Source organism: Artemia franciscana, chromosome 13, assembly GCF_032884065.1.
Source record: "Artemia franciscana chromosome 13, ASM3288406v1, whole genome shotgun sequence".
NCBI classification, from domain to species: domain Eukaryota; kingdom Metazoa; phylum Arthropoda; class Branchiopoda; order Anostraca; family Artemiidae; genus Artemia; species Artemia franciscana.
The window spans coordinates 29,562,663-29,578,882 of record NC_088875.1 but is presented as its reverse complement, the minus strand read 5'-3'; the positions used below and the strand labels follow the sequence as shown (position 1 = coordinate 29,578,882).

Below are 16,220 nucleotides of genomic sequence, written 5' to 3'. Positions count from 1 at the left end.
ATGCCAAAATTCCATCAGGTGCCTTCCTTAGTATAAGAAGACAAAATCTGGTTGCAGATGATGACGAGTATGAACTCGCAAATGGTCTTTGCATCCTACTTTCTAGTTTTTCCTCAACTGTAAAGGCCGAAAAGGAGAGATTTAAGCTTATGAAGGAGAAACTGAAGAATCACCTTTAAGTTTATTTCCCTAAAGACATCCCATGGGTCACAGCTACAGTTATGGATTCCGCCGTAACTAAGATACGAAAAAGTGACGACTACTTATTCGTCGCTAACGAACCGCTGATAAAAAGTGAATTCTCGTCCAAAATTGCGAAGATAGTTAGATACAAAACTGACACCAAGATTTTTATTCAGGCTCTTATCACTCGGAACGACTCAATAACTATGAGGCTATGAATTCTTCTGCTGCCTGTTCAAAAAAGATTTTGTCCCAGATATAATTGATAACACTTTTGGTGCATAAGGTACAATCTATGGTAACTACAATTGCACCAATGAAAAGGGTATTAACGTGTGCAAAGCTTGCTGTAATTGCCAACCAATTTTTGTTGAAGTGAATTCTCGTTCAAAATTACGAAGATAGTTAGATACAAAACTGACACCAAGATTTTTATTCAGGCTCTTATCACTCGGAACGACTCAATAACTATTAGGCTATGAATTCTTTTGCTGCCTGTTCAAAAAAGATTTTGTCCCAGATATAATTGATAACACTTTTGGTACATAAGGTACAATCTATGGTAACTACAATTGCACCAATGAAAAGGGTATTAACGTGTGCAAAGCTTGCCGTAATTGCCAACCAATTTTTGTTGGAATCGCACTGGGTGAAGAAACTTATTTTTATCGATGATATTCATAAGCCTTTCAAGACCTTCAAATAAAGGATTTCTTATTAGTTCAACTTGCTGTTTCAATACTTGCTGTTATTTTCTACTTCTCAGTTTCAAATTAACATAGCGCTCAGTTCGAATAAAGAACACAAATATTTGTGGTATGTCATAAACACCACTAAGGTAACTTGCTAGGTATTCTTTAATAAACCAAGTACTGTCGATAATCAGCCATAGAGCACCAAAGGGGCAGGATGAAATATTGGAAACATAATAAAGTAATTCAATGAAATATTCTTATTTCATTAAATAACAAGATGCATGTGTAGTTTTAGTATACTTCTAACATTAGATGGAAAAGGATAAGTTTTTAAAGCGCCACTGAATAAATTCAGGGAAGGTGCCACCTAAATGTGTTCGTTGTACTGCCACTGACCGTAATTGTCATAGTCACACCAAAATATTTTTTGGCGCAGCTTTGGAGAGCCGCAAACCACGATGATTTGGATATCGCTGCATGTGTTTTTCTGTCTTCCAAAAACGTTTTCATAAGCGGCTTCTCAGAAAAAATTTATACCAAACAATTGTTATACGTAAAATATTCAAAATCATCAGTTATGAATCATGGAATAATCATAAAATACCTTGTGGTTACTTTTCACTTTTGGCTCAATGCTCATTGAATTAGCCGCTGATCAGATCAATTGTAGTACTGTATTCCAACATACAGTACAATCATTACTAATAGATTCATGGTACACTTGATACCTGAGGCCTTTTTTAACATTGTAGGTTGTAGTTTCATCATATACCTTTTGTCTGTTGTGGCCTCTGGCTGATTTTTCCGGGGAGTAGCTACGTGACAAGAATCGTGTGGACCCAACATAAGTCTTTCAGTTCATAAATGAATAAATTGTAAGAACAACAGCAACGTACCATTATTTTGGAGGCGTAATAATCTTTCAACTTTTATAAACAAAATTGGAATTCAGGTGAAGTTCTTAGCATTTTCGCTAATACGTAATGTTGAAACAGCAATACTCATAGTTTTTAATTTCTAACCCTCAGAAGGAAATATTCTAAATAATTAAAAGTTGTCCCTTAAGATTTTATTTTTTATGCTAGCCTATCATGGTTACTTTTCTGACAATACCTCTCCTGATGGTCCCAGATACAGAACTACAAATATGTAAAACATAAAATAAAACAATGAAGTTCTTATTTTCTAGCACAATATACAGGATGTTTTTATTAGCCTAGGATAATCAGATTCTGGTGTTTCCTTCCATTCTGATCTACTTTAAAACCACTTCAAATAATATTTTATCCATATCCCATTGTAATTTACTCAGGTGAAGCTAAATATTTTACCAAGTTTAGACTAGTGTAGCATTGTCTCAACTATGAAATGAGGGAAATGAACCCCTAAAAAATTCTATTTTTGGTTCAGTTTATGGGGGAAGGATTTAAAAAGATCTCAGATTCAGAATGGACTCAAGAAATAATTAGCCCCAGAATCAATTATTGAATTATGAAAGAACAAAAAAGGCATCAAATGACATTTTCACTTTCATCTTAACTAAATTATATGACCCACTAGAAATTTACCTAAAATTGTTTTCAGCTTCACAACTTTGCTTATCCCAACTTTAAAGTTGGGATGTTTTAAAGATATGCAAATACATTTCCTAAATTTGAAAAGAAAAACATTGATATGGTTTAAAATTCTGCTCTAATAACAGGAGTTGCATTTTCAGAACTAAAGCCAGAGAAAAAGAAATGGATAACCAAAAATTAAAGTAAAAATTTTGGGTAAAATTCTAGTTAATTGACTTCTTGCTATCTCGGGAAGGGTTTAGGTTAGGAAAATGAAACTTTCGGGGATGGGTCTACAGGCTAAAGTACATCCTGGGAAGGTATTTTGAAGTACCCACCTCCACCTTCTCCCTCTAGAGGGCCCTGAAATTTGCCTATATGACAGGTCTATACCTATTGAAATCTTGACAAACCAACATTTTACCTTAATTTTCAGTTACTAGTTGCTTTTTCTCTGCCTTTAGTTCTGAAATGCAATTTCTGTTATTTGAGTAGAATTTTGAGCCATATAAATGTTTTTTTTTTTTTCAAAATTTAGGAAAATTATTTGCATATCTTTAAAACCTTATAAAATGGGATTGAGCCAAGTTATGAAGCTGAAAATAATTTTGTTGTACTTCAATTAAGCAGAAGATCTATTTTGCAAGGTTTCACTTTTATAACACACATATTTTTACTGTCATAAAAGGTCAGGGCCCTCTAGAGGGAGAAGGAGTGGAGGTAGGTGCTTCAAAATACCTTCCTGGGACATACTTTAGTCTGTAGATTAATCCCTGAAAGTTTCATTTTCCTAACCTAAACCCTTTCTGAGATAGCAAGAAGTCAATTAACTAGAATTTTACCAAAATTTTGTTTTGTAAAAGTTCAATTGGTATAGACTTGTCATATAGGCAAATTTCAGGACCCTCTAAAGGGAGAAGGAGTGGAGATAAGTACTTCAAAACCCTTTTCCAAGATAGCAAAAACCAGCTAAAATAGAATTTTACCAAATTATATATAGACTATGAAATTTGCTAACTAGTTGGCTATTTACATCCAACATATATATAAACTTTAGTTTAAAATAACCTAGCTGACTAATCAGCTATCAATAAAAATTTTATTACACCTATGGAATTAGCTAACTAGTTGGCTGAAAGCCAAGACAGATAGTCTGATTAAGTGAGATGCAAAACTTGCAATAACCCCCTTATTAGGATTGTATAAAAATGATGTTAGTTCCTTTGTTAATAGATAAGTCTATTTATTTATCTGTCTATTCCTAGGACAGAAAACACACTCTCTATTCCTAGGACAGAAAACACAAGATCACCAGATCCCAGGAATATCTTACCTTAAATTGCAGCTAGGAGCAATGTAAGAATTGCTTCTTATAGAGCTTCAGAATGGTGACTTCTATTGTATTCAAAATTCTTAAAGTAAACTTTATCTTTAGTGAGTATATAGCCCATAAGCTTTAGTTTAGAATAGCCAACTAGTCAGTAATCAATAAAGTTTCTAGTACAGTAGAATTAGCTAACTATTTGCCTATATCCCCATTTATTCTTTGTGTTTTTATGGTACTTGGTATTTACCAAGTGACAAATGGCAATCACAAATTCTGTTGGTCTGTTGGTCCTGGTTTGCTAGTTTAGGCACTTCCAGATAAGCTAGGATGAGATTTGGCAGGCATGTCAGGGACCAGACCAGATTAAATTATAAATAGTAATTTCCCCAATTTGTTCATCTGGGGGGAGGAGTGGGGGAATGGTTAATTTGGAAAAATTAGAAAAAATGAGGTATTTTTAACTTACAAGCTGGTAATTGGATCTTAATGAAATTTGATATTTAGAAGGATATCATGTCTCAGAGCCCTTATTTTAAATCCTAACAGGATCTGGTGACATCAGGGGAGTTGGAGAGGAAAACCTAAAATCTTGGAAAATGCTTAGAGTGGAGGGATTGGGAAAAAATTGGCAGGAAAAATAAGGACGAGTCCTAGATACATGATTAACATAACTAGAATGGATCCAGGTGTGATCAGATCTTAATTAAAATGAGTGGAGGGGGGACTGGAAATCTTGGAAAATGCTTAAAGTGGAGAGATCAGGATGAAACTTGATCAGGATGAAACTCTGCTTTCTTTGGGAGAGTTGGATGGGGTGTTGATTCAGAAAAAATCAGGTATTCTTAACTTAAGAATGTGTGACCAGATCTTAATGAAATTTGAGATTTAGAAGGAACCCATGTCTCAAAGCTCTTATTTTAAATCCCGACTAGATCTGGTGACATTGGGGAGTTGGAGGGGAAAACCAGAAATCTTGGAAAATGCTTAGAGTGGAGAGATTGGGATGAAACTTGGTGGGTAGAATAAGCAAATGTTGTAGATACATCATTGATGTAACTGGACTGAATCTGCTCTCTTTTGGGGGAGTTAGGGGGATCCAGTGCTTTGGCAAGTTTGGTGTTTCTGGACCTGCTAGGCCAATAAAAATTGGTAGGCATGTCAGGGACCTGCACAAATTAACTTGATAAAGTTATTTTCCCCAATTTGACCATCTGGGGGGCTGAAGGGAGAGGAAAAATTAGAAAATATGAGGTATTTTTAACTTATGAGTGGATGATCAAATCTTAATGAATCTGATTTTCTTTTTAAATTAGTCTATTGATTCTTAGAATTTTGCTAGAGCTCATGCCATATGAGCTCTTGGCTCTTCTGACGCCATCACAAGTGCCATATGAGCTCTTAGCTCTTGCTGAGTGTATATAATTCTATTATTAGCTGACTAGTCAGCTAATTCATGCTGAAAGGTATATAGAAATGAGATCTAATAGCCAACTGGTTGGCAAATTTAAAAATTCTTATGTATACATTTTCATTAATATTAACAACCTAGTTGGCTAAAACATTTCTATATGTAGAAACTTTATCTGTATATAAACTATACTATTTTATATTAGATGTGTGGTGGATATCCATAATATCTACCAACCAAACAAATGCAAATAAACCAAATGATAATATTTATCTATATTTGTATGTTTATAGGAAACTAGTGCTTTACTGAAAACACAAAAGCTAAGTATAAAAAACAAGAATATTGATTTAGCAGTCAAAAGTGATTTGAGGTAATAATGCTTTTCATAGTCTAACACCAGCTGTTATATTGGTAATTTTCAGTATACAGTTAAAATTATCTTAAAAACTGAAGTATAAAAATAAATATTATTTTAATAATGACTAAGTCATTGAACAGCATACAAAAAAAAGTCAGGTTACATCTTGGTCTCTCCAGCTATAATACCAATAGTGAGTAATAAACAATTTTAAACTGTAAAAAACATACTTTACTGTCAAATAATTTGTGGTGACAAACTGTAGTAAAGAGCAACCTGGCGAAATTTTGATACCAATAGCTGCATCAAAAGAATTGCCTTTTAATGCTGATTTTAAATATATATAAGTTTCATCACATTTAGTCTTACCTGTCAAAAGTTACAAGCCTGAGAAAACTTGCCTTATTTTAGAAAATAGGGGGGAAAACCCCTAAGAGTCATAGAATCTTAATGAAATTCACACCATCAGATTCAGCATATCTGAAAACCCCACTTTAGAAGTTTCAACCTCCTATCTATGAAAATGTTGAATTTTGTATTTTTTGCCAGAAGACAGATTGCCAATGCTTTTTTTTGTTTTTTTGTCTGTTTTTTTCCCAGGGTAATTGTATCAACCATATTGGTCCTAGAACATCATGAGAGGGCTCATTCTAATGGAAATTAAAAGTTCTAGTGCCCTTTTAAAGTGACCAAAAAATTAGAGGGTACCTAGGCCCCCTCTCATGCTCATTTTTTCCCAAACTCACCAGATCAAATTTTGAGATAGCCATTCTGTTCAGCATAGTAAAAAAACCTATTAACTATGTCTTTGGGGAAGACTTAATCCCCCACAGTCCCTGGGGGAATTACAAACATTGACCATTGTTTACATATAGTAATGGCTGTTGGGAAGTGTACAGACGCTTTTAGGGGGGACTTTTTTGAGTTGGGGTGGGGATGGGTTGGGAGAGGGGGTTACATTAGAGGATCTTTCCATGGAGTAATTTATAATGAGGGAAGAAAATTTCCATGAAGGGGGATTTTCTAGTATTATTAAAAAAAACAATGAGAAAATAAATAAAAGAAAGTTTTTTCAACTAGAAGTAAGGAGCAGCATTAAAACTTAAAATGAACAGAAAATATTATGCATATAAGGCAATTCATCTCCTCTGCAATAACTTGCTCTTAATGTCAGAGTATTTTTAATAATTTCAACTATTTATTCTGTGGCCTTTGTAATTCAGGGGTGATTCTTAAAGAATTGAGCTGAAATTCAAGGTTTAGATAGTGTAAAGAGCGAGCTATTGACGAGGGGGCAAACCCCCTCATATACATAAATTTTTTTTACAAATATAGAAGTTTGTTATGTTAGTTAATTTTAAGTTACATATATTTATTACTAATAAAAACATTAAAAAAAAAAGTTTTAGTTGTATTTTTAAGTAACAAAAAATCAGAGGTCAACTAGGCCTTCTCCCCCACCCCTTTTTTTCAAAATTGTCTGATCAAAACTATGAGAAAGCCATTTAGCTAAACAAAATGTTAATATGCAAATTTTGTTTTAAATATTCATACATGGTGAGCCAAAATCAAAACATGTATTAATTCAAAAACATTCAGAAATTAAATAAAAAAAAAACAAGTTTTTTAAACTGCAATTAAGGAGCACCATTAAAACTTAAACAAACAGAAATTATTCCATATATGAAAGGGGTTGTTCCCTTGTCAACACCTCACTCTTTACGCTAAAGTTTTTTTTTATTGTTTTAAAAAGTAGAGTTGTGAGAAAGAGACAAACTTTAGCATAAAGAGCAAGGTGTTGAGGAGGGGACAACCCCTTTCATATATGGAATAATTTCTGTTTGTTTTAAGTTTTAATGCTGCTCCTTACTTGCAGTTAAAAAAAACTTGTTTTTTTATTTAATTTTACTCAAAGTGAAGAACAAATAAACTATATAACATGAACTCTAAATGTGGTTGTTTCTCTCTGCACAACAGGTAATTTAAAGTTATAATACAAATTTTTAAAGCTAGTCTTTAGTCCAAATACTATCAAGATGGCTTCAGTTTGGACTTGTCTACAAAATAATCATAAAATTTGCTTTTTAGAAATAAAACGATTGCCAATCATTGGATTTGAGCTCATTGTGCAGAAATGATACCACATTAAACAAAAATAAAAATTTAAGCAACAATCCTAAAATGATTTATTTTCATACTTTAAAAAGTTTCCTTAATTGGTTTGCTTTTAATGTACCAAAACTCCTATATTGTTATGCTGGTTACATGTGGTAACCAGCTAATCCTGGCAGAATAAAAGTCAGAAAAAGGAGACATCAGTGCTACCCATGCAAAAAAGCAATTTTCCTTGTTTTTCAAAGCTCAAAGCTTTCATGCTGTAAGGGTGGCATATTGTGTCCATTTCTTTGGTCTATAAATATAAATGATTTACTTAAGTTAAATATTGACATTAATGACATTAATTGCAAAGTTTAAGCTTGTGCACATGGTGTGTGCATAGTTATAGTGGGCTCAAAAGTTGCGATTATGGAAAGACTGGCAATAAATGTCTGAAAGGTTTATTGATTCGTCTCCAAATAACAAACTCACGTTTGATATGAGTAAAACCAAAGTTATATTATTTAACACCAAGCATAAATATGCCTCTATTAAGCTATGCCTTGGTGGTAATATGCTTAAAATTCAAGATAATGTCACTTACTTGGGGGTTATTGGTTATTTTAGATAGGAAGTTACTTTGGTTTCTTCATATTACTTGCAGAATTAATTTTATTAAACAGTATTCCAGTTGCCTCCTTAGTATTGCCATATTAACTTGGGATCTAAAACTGTCAGTCCTTAGGTTGCAGAATAAAAGTGCTATTGAAAGTACTATTCTGTATACTGCTCCCATATAGATAGGGCAATTAGGAAAACGTATATAAGGATAGTCCTACTTTCAGCTCAATGACCTGCCCTGATTTTGATTTCCAAATCTTTTAGGACCGCTTCAAATGAGGTTGCCGCCATTTCTGGTATATCCCAATTGACCATAGGGCTATTCAAATATCCTCATTGCATTATTTTAATAATTTTTTCCTAATGTCTGGCCAAATTTCTCACCCCCTGTATTTCCATTTTTTGGTCTTTCTGCTGATGATAGTATCTGTACTGAAAGATTAGCTGCTCAAGTTTTGGGCATAAATATTATAATACCTGACTTTCATTGATCTTAAAAACAACTTAAAATTCAGATTATGTATATGTTACTGTGAATGTCCAAACTCTGGTTAATATCAACATTCACCAGTGAATGTCCAAAATTCTTTTTTCTTTTTGGATTTAATTAGCTTTGTGAATCAGCTTTTTCAGTCTTATGCAAGCTTTGATGTTAAAAGTTAGGTTAGAATAGGTTAAAAATCTCAAAAAGGAGTTCTGTCAGTAGCTGGATGAGGAACTTAGTTTGTAGTAAGGATGACCTTATGTCTCTTAAAAAAATCAGCCCATCTCCTTACTTAACCCAATTTATAACTGGTCACAGCCACCTAAATTATTTCCTTCTCAGAATTGGGAAAGGTGACGCTCAACTCTGCTCCTGTGGTGGTTTTGAAAATTGAATTGTTTTCACCACTTCTTTGAATGTCTAATTATTCTTTTTTTTGCTCGTTTTTGACAAATTGTTTAAATGAACTGTTAATCTTCTTTCCTTTCAATTTGTATTTGTTTAGTTTTGGTAAATTGGTTATTTGATTTTTGGTTACTCGATCTTTAGTAATTCAATTTCCCACTGACATAGTCTGTGTTGATCAACGTTCATAGTTGACTTCTAAAGTGATATGCTTATTATTTAGATTGTAGTCCTTTTTTATTTTATTTGTAGTTTTCTTTCTCCTTTCTGTATTTGTTGTGTTCATTTCTCATTTCTTTTATTGTCAATTTACCTTTTTTTCTTGTTGTAGATGTGAAATATGGGTTTTCAGGTTAAGTCATTAATAAAGTATATATCCTCATGGAAATCATTTTTTCCATGTTTGCCTCAACTCCCCCAAAAAAGTTTCTATATTTGTTGCTGTCATTTAAAAATCAAAGCCATTTTCCCATATAGAGCCAAAAAAAAAAAAAAAAAAAAAATCAACAAGTTTTGAACATACAGATATTGTTTTATTTAAGGTACTTGGAGCTAATTCAAAAAAAAATATCACGTTGATTCAGTGTGCAATGAATAATGAGCTAATGTAGAGTTAATTGGCATGTTAAGCATGCACACGAAAATTAATTGCTAATAGACTTGTCATCCATTACACAATTCATATTTGTGAAATCCTTAACAAATTCCAACTTTTTCGTTTTTTCACTCATTTCTTTAGTAGGAAATCCAGTATGGTAAGAAAAAAGAATTCTTCATCCTATTTCATTTAAAGTATGTATCAAAAAAGAAGAAGGCAAAAATGCATCAAAACAACAGATGAAACAAATACAATAAAGGTAGTGGTGTTGACATGGAGGCGCAATACTAGCATGGGTTTGAAAACATTTAGATTAAGAAAACAAAAAAAAACTGAGAAATATTCTACTGAGTTTACATTATTTGGGCAACATGAAGTGTTGCAGCAAAGAAGCGCCAGATGTCACATTTTAATTTTTATTTCTTGCCATTGATAAAATGTTATAGTTGTCAACCACTCAAAACTTTTAAAGGGTATTTCCCAACATTAATGTCTATGGGGGCTAGAATTTTCCCCCTGGAAACACTCCCTTCCCCCCGCGAAAAAGTCCCCATTGATAATTTCCCCCTGTGGAAAACCCCACACATACAATTGAGCAGCCACAAAAAAAGTACAAAATAAGTACCTCAAAATGTTCATTATATGTCCTGTGGGTTAAAAAAGGACCAGTTATCAAAAACGATCTTAGGTAGAGGGCTGGTTGATCTCCAATCACTTTCGACTTATAAAAAAAGGACTAGAACTCTTCAATTTCTGATTGAATGAGCCCTCTCCAAAGTTTATACAATTACTCTTCCTATAAAAACCTTATACATTAACAATGAGCAACTTGCCTAACTTACAGCCCTTGCCCTGGGGACTGGAAGGGGGGTTGTCAACCACGGAGGCATGTTTATTTGACCTTTGGACTTTTTTGAACAAAATAGTTATCTCAAAACTTTGATCGAATACGTTTGGGGAAAAACGGCGCGGGAGGTAGTTCGCCTTCCAATCACTTTTGACTCTTAAATATGGCACTAGAACTTTGAATTTGCAATAGAATGAGCCCCATCCGAAGTTCTCCCCCTCTTTTGCCAAGTCCCACTCCCCCCTCCGCCCCACCTCCCTGAGATGACCCAGATCCATCTACGCTTGGACACCCTCTTTGCGCTACTGTACACTTTGTATCGGATTAGTAATGCTTCTTGACTACTAAGGTCCCTGCGTCAGCCCTGGAGTGTGCTGCTATAGCCGGCTTCGAACTCTGGGCCCTACTGTACACTTCTACACCAAGTAGAAATTTTACGAGAGTGCTACCTTGCAACACCATCTCATCTCGCAAGTGTTAGTGTCATCATTTTGTGGATAATCAAATATTTTAAACCAAAGAAGGACAAACTAGTTGTAAAGTATAATAGCTGACATTTGGTTTTGTGTATTTGTACATCTACCCGACTAGAGTAGGATCAGTGCGCAGGCAAGAATTCAAGTGATTTGAGTGATTTCATCCTGCAGGATTACAGTGTGTCAGATTTTTGAGGTTTAAGACCATACATAATTACTACAACAAGTGATAACTTAGCAAACAGCTCTCTAGCTTCCTGAGTTTCCAATTGAGTAGAGATGTAGATTATTTCCCTCTGACAAACACAACCTATTTTTATATCAATAGGGTTGTGATGTTGCCCAGATACTGTCCAGTAGAAGCAGAATATAAACAACTCACTTTTTACTGTTTATTCCAGTTCTTTTGGTAGGACCTCTGTACCTTATACTACAGGGGAACTAATATGCACCTTTAGTTTCAAAAGTTAAAGTAACTTTAATGAATGCTGCTTTGAAAAAAAACGCAGTTTTTTTCAGAGCTTATGACAGTTAATAGAATCCTATGGGGGATAGATTTCGCACTAACAGTAAGCTGAAATAGCTGAAGATTATTCTGAGCTTTGATCTCGTTTCATAAGTCCTTGAAGTTTTTGGGCTCAGAAATACTACATTGGTGCTTTGAATCGGTGTTGACTCCGGTTTGCTAGACTTTCTTAGAGATACCACAGGCTTGTGTGAATGACATGAAAAGCCAAAATTTGGAAAGGATCATATCATCTGTAATACGTATGACGCATCTGTTTGACTGTAATTATCCAAATGATTGCAGTATATCTTGGAATGATTACAGTGGCTGTTACCAATTACGTGGTTTGACACTATTCCTTCTCGACGAGCTCAAACATTGGAAACAGGACAACGATTGTTCTGAATAGTAAAGCAAGTTTCATGAAAGTAATTTGTGAAACATGGAAAGCAAATGGGTGTATCCATGTGAGCAGCTTTATTACTACTGACACCTTGCGAGTATTGCTGTCTGGAGGATATGAAGACAGGATAATAGTTTTGTGTATAAGTCATGATGTTGATTTGTTCAATCTTGATAAGCTTCTGTGTCACACTATGAGGAAGAAGATATCAGAATGGCCCTGCGCGTTACTTTTTAGGGAAGTTGGAAAGTTTTCATATTATACAACTTAGGAAAGTTGCATATTGTGCAGTTAGGAAGGATTATCTGTGCTTATCATTTTTTTTTCTCGGTACCTGATTCTGTATCATACCTCTCTTCTAGGAGAGGTATATCTTAAGTTCAAACTTCTCCTCTAGGTCGAAAAACAGAAAACATAGCTGATAACATCATCGATTCTGCAAATTAGGTGATATCGTCTTTGACACACAAAGTTTTTGTTGTTGGGGTGGTGTTTCGCCCCCCCCCCCGCGCGTAAGTCGTTACGCGCCATTGTAGTTGTGTCCCTGTGTCCCACCTGTGAATATATATATATAAATATATATATATATATATATATATATATATATATATATATATATATATATATATATATATATATATATATATATATATATATATATATATATATATATATATATATATATATATATATATATATATATATATATATATATATATATATATATATATATGTTTTTAACGACGTAAAACTTGCGAATATACAACATTCTTCGCTGTCCCATTGTCTGTGCATATAAATAGATTGTCAGGTTTACCGACTCTTGAACATGCAACATATAATTGTTCATGGGAAAAACAATCCGTATTCAGATCTATACCTCATTATTCTAATGATTGCCCTTGAGCTTTGTTGATGGTGATTGCTAATCGAACATTCCCTGTGTCCCCGTCGTCATTTATATATCCCCCCTGTGCCCCCCGGTGTCCCCGTTGTAGTTGTGTCCCTGTGTCCCGGTCGTCATTTATATTCCCTGTGTCCTGGTCGTCATTTGTGTCCCGGTGTCCCGGTCTGTAATTTCATCTGTCGACAAACATGACGTGAGTCGACAAACAACTTCATGACGGCATGGCGCTTCGCGCCACCCCAACACCTAGTTGGTGGGGGCGCTTCGCGACCCCCAAGCCCCCCCGCGCGCGTAAGTCGTAACGTGCCATATTAGTTACGCGCCATTGTAGTTGTGTCCCTATGTCCCACCTGTGAATATAGATAGATATATATACATATGTTTTTAACTACGTAAAACTTGCAAATATACAACATTCTTTGCTGTCCCATTGTCTGTGCATATAAATAGATTGTGAGGTTTACCGACTCTTGAACATGCAACATATAATGGTCCATGGGAAAACAATCCGTATTCAGATCTATACCTCATGATTCTAATGATTGCCCTTGAGCTTTGTTGATGGTGATTGCTAATCGACGATGCCCTGTGTCGCCGTCGTCATTTATATATCCCCCTGTGCCCCCCGGTGTCCCCGTTGTAGTTGTGTCCCTGTGTCCCGGTCGTCATTTATATTCCCTGTGTCCCGGTCGTCATTTGTGTCCCGGTGTCCCAGTCTGTGATTTCTCTTTGAGTGTCCTGGGCGTCATTTATATTCCTTTTGTCCCGGTGCCCGGTCGTCATTTGTGTCCCGGTGTCCCGGTCTGTATATACATTCGTTTTTGAATTGGTCTTTTTTTTAGTTTTTAGTTTTTTACCTTTTTTTAGTTATACCTCATGATTCTAATGATTGCCCTTGAGCTTTGTTGATGGTGATTGTTAATAGAACATTCCCTGTGTCCCCGTCGTCATTTATATATCCCCCTGTGCCCCCCGGCGTCCCCGTTGTAGTTGTGTCACTGTGTCCTGGTCGTCATTTATATTCCCTGTGTCCCGGTCGTCATTTGTATCCCGGTGTCCCGGTCTGTATATACATTCGTTTTTGAAATGGTATATGATGAAATAAATTTTTGTATTTTTCCCCTTTTTTTCTTTTTAGTTTTTTTTTTTTGGTTTTTACTTTTTTTTAGTTTTTTTTTTCTTTTTTCTTTTTAGTTTTTTTTATTTTTATTTTTTTTAGTTTTGTTTTTCTCCTTTATTTTTCATTTTTTTTTTCCTTTTTTATTTCTTTTTCTTTTTTAGTTTTTTTAGTTTTTTAGCTTTTTTAGTTTTTTTTTATTAGTTTTTAGTTTTTTTTCTTTTTAGTTTTTTTTGTAGTTTTTACCTTTTTTTTTAGTTTTTTAGTTTTTTTTTTACTTATGTTCTGGTCGTCATTTATACTCCCTGTGTCCCGGTCGTCATTTGTGTCCCTGTGCTTTGTTGATGGTGATTGCTAATCGAACATTCCTTGTGTCCCGGTCGCTTTCTCTTTGATTGTCCCGGTCGTCATTTATATTCCCTATGTGCCGGTGTCCCGGTCGTCATTTGTGTCCCGATGTCCCGGTCTGTAATTTTGTCAGTCGAAAACATGACGTCAGTCGACACACAAACATGACGTCACTCTACAGACACAAACACACAGACAACTTATTTATATATATATAGATATATAGATAGATATTGCCCTTGATAAATTTCTCCAAACTTCTTCAGTTTGTTGTGGACCCGGTGGTTATGATACTCTCCATCAGAAACGGAGGGTGAAGCTCAGAACACGTAGCTGCACCATAGGCAGTGCGCTTGGTGCTCTTTAGAACATTGGGCCGTATAGTGCTACCCAAAGATTGTTGATTTCTGTGTCTAAATAAGCAGAGATTAAATTGATTTTATGCATCTATTATGATCAAAATTCCATTTTTAGACATATTTTTGTTTATAATTAGCTCTGGTCGGTTTTATTTCTTTCAGTTCATTACCACGGACTTTTTGGCTACTATTTTTATTCAGTCGAATAATGCTACAAGAAGATATATGTACATGTTACCGTGAATGTCCGAAATTGGTGAATGTCCGATATTCTCTGGTGAATGTCCGAAATGCACTTTCTCCTTGGATTTAGTCAACTTTTTCAGTTTTATGCTTGGTTTGATGATGACAGGTTATGTTGGGTTAGTTTGGCTTAGGTTGGTTTGGTTTTGGTTTTTAACTCCTTTTTGAGATTTATAACCTTATCTAATCTAACTTTTAACATCAAAGCCTGCATAAGACTGAAAAGCTGATTCGCAAAGCTAATTAAATCCAAAGAGAAAAAGGAATTTTGGACATTCACCGGTGAATGTCGATATTAACCAGATTTTGGACATTCACAGTAACATATACATAATCCGGATTTTACGTTGTTTTTAAGATTTCTTTAGTCAACCAAATCTTTGTCTGCTAAACTTGCCGTTTATAATCCTATTTTAGAATATCACTTCTAGTTTGTTCTTTGGCAAACTTTTTTGAAGATATCCTTAAGAAGAAACATATAACATTGTCCTTGTGACCATTCCCTTCTATAAAATCCAGGGAAATGACTGATTCAGATTAACCTAATCAAAATGAACCTTTGAACTCAGATTAAGCTTTGAACCCAAAAAGCTTGAAAATCAACTTCTTACGTCGCAGTCTTCTGGTACTCAACATTGAAAATAAATTAGGATGTTGAATAAAATATACGTCAGTTGGTAATATTACAAAGACAGGTACAAGTTTTGACTTCAAACTTCTTCAACAATTTTTCAGTTTAATGAATTTTCAGCAAATGGGATGAGATGGGACAAGTAGGAATTGTTTTGTACCTTTGGTATTATTATTATTGGTGGACTTAAAAAACTGAGCTAAGGTTCAGGCCACAAACGTCTGTTGCCTTCACTAAAAAAGAAAAAAAAGTAACATAACCTCAATAGCCACTGATCTATTAGTGCCCCCTTTGGCGTGAATTTTTAAGAAAAAAAACCGCCTTTCTGTTGTTTTCGTCTTCTTGAAGCCTTTTTGGTAGTGTTCTTTGGTGATGTCATGGTCTCGGCCATTGTTTTCCATTAACCTGGGAGCCCCGTCTGCCACGTCAAGACTAGCTTGGGCCGACAACATTCCTCCCTCAAAAGAGATGGAAGACCCACATCTTTCCAGCCATCAGTCACTATTGGTGCTTGATCCCCAGAACCAGCACTAACAAGAAAACTTTCCTCTGTACTATTTTCCTCCTTAAGGGATCTTTTCTTGTGTCACGGTTGGCGCTTTATTATGTCTAGACGGAATGACCCCTGGCATGATTTTTGCAGTCA

At 34.8% G+C, this 16,220-nt stretch overlaps 1 protein-coding gene across 1 annotated transcript in view; it reads left to right on the top strand.

Moving 5' to 3' along the window:
- The first annotated feature begins 1,729 nt into the window (after positions 1-1,729).
- LOC136034776 (ras-related protein Rab-5A-like) overlaps positions 1,730-16,220 on the top strand; it is a 29,617-nt gene continuing 15,126 nt past the window's right edge. Inside the window, exon 1 of the mRNA XM_065716188.1 lies at positions 1,730-1,830. The gene's annotated coding sequence lies outside the window, so the exon portion shown is untranslated. The remainder of the gene's footprint in view (positions 1,831-16,220) is intronic.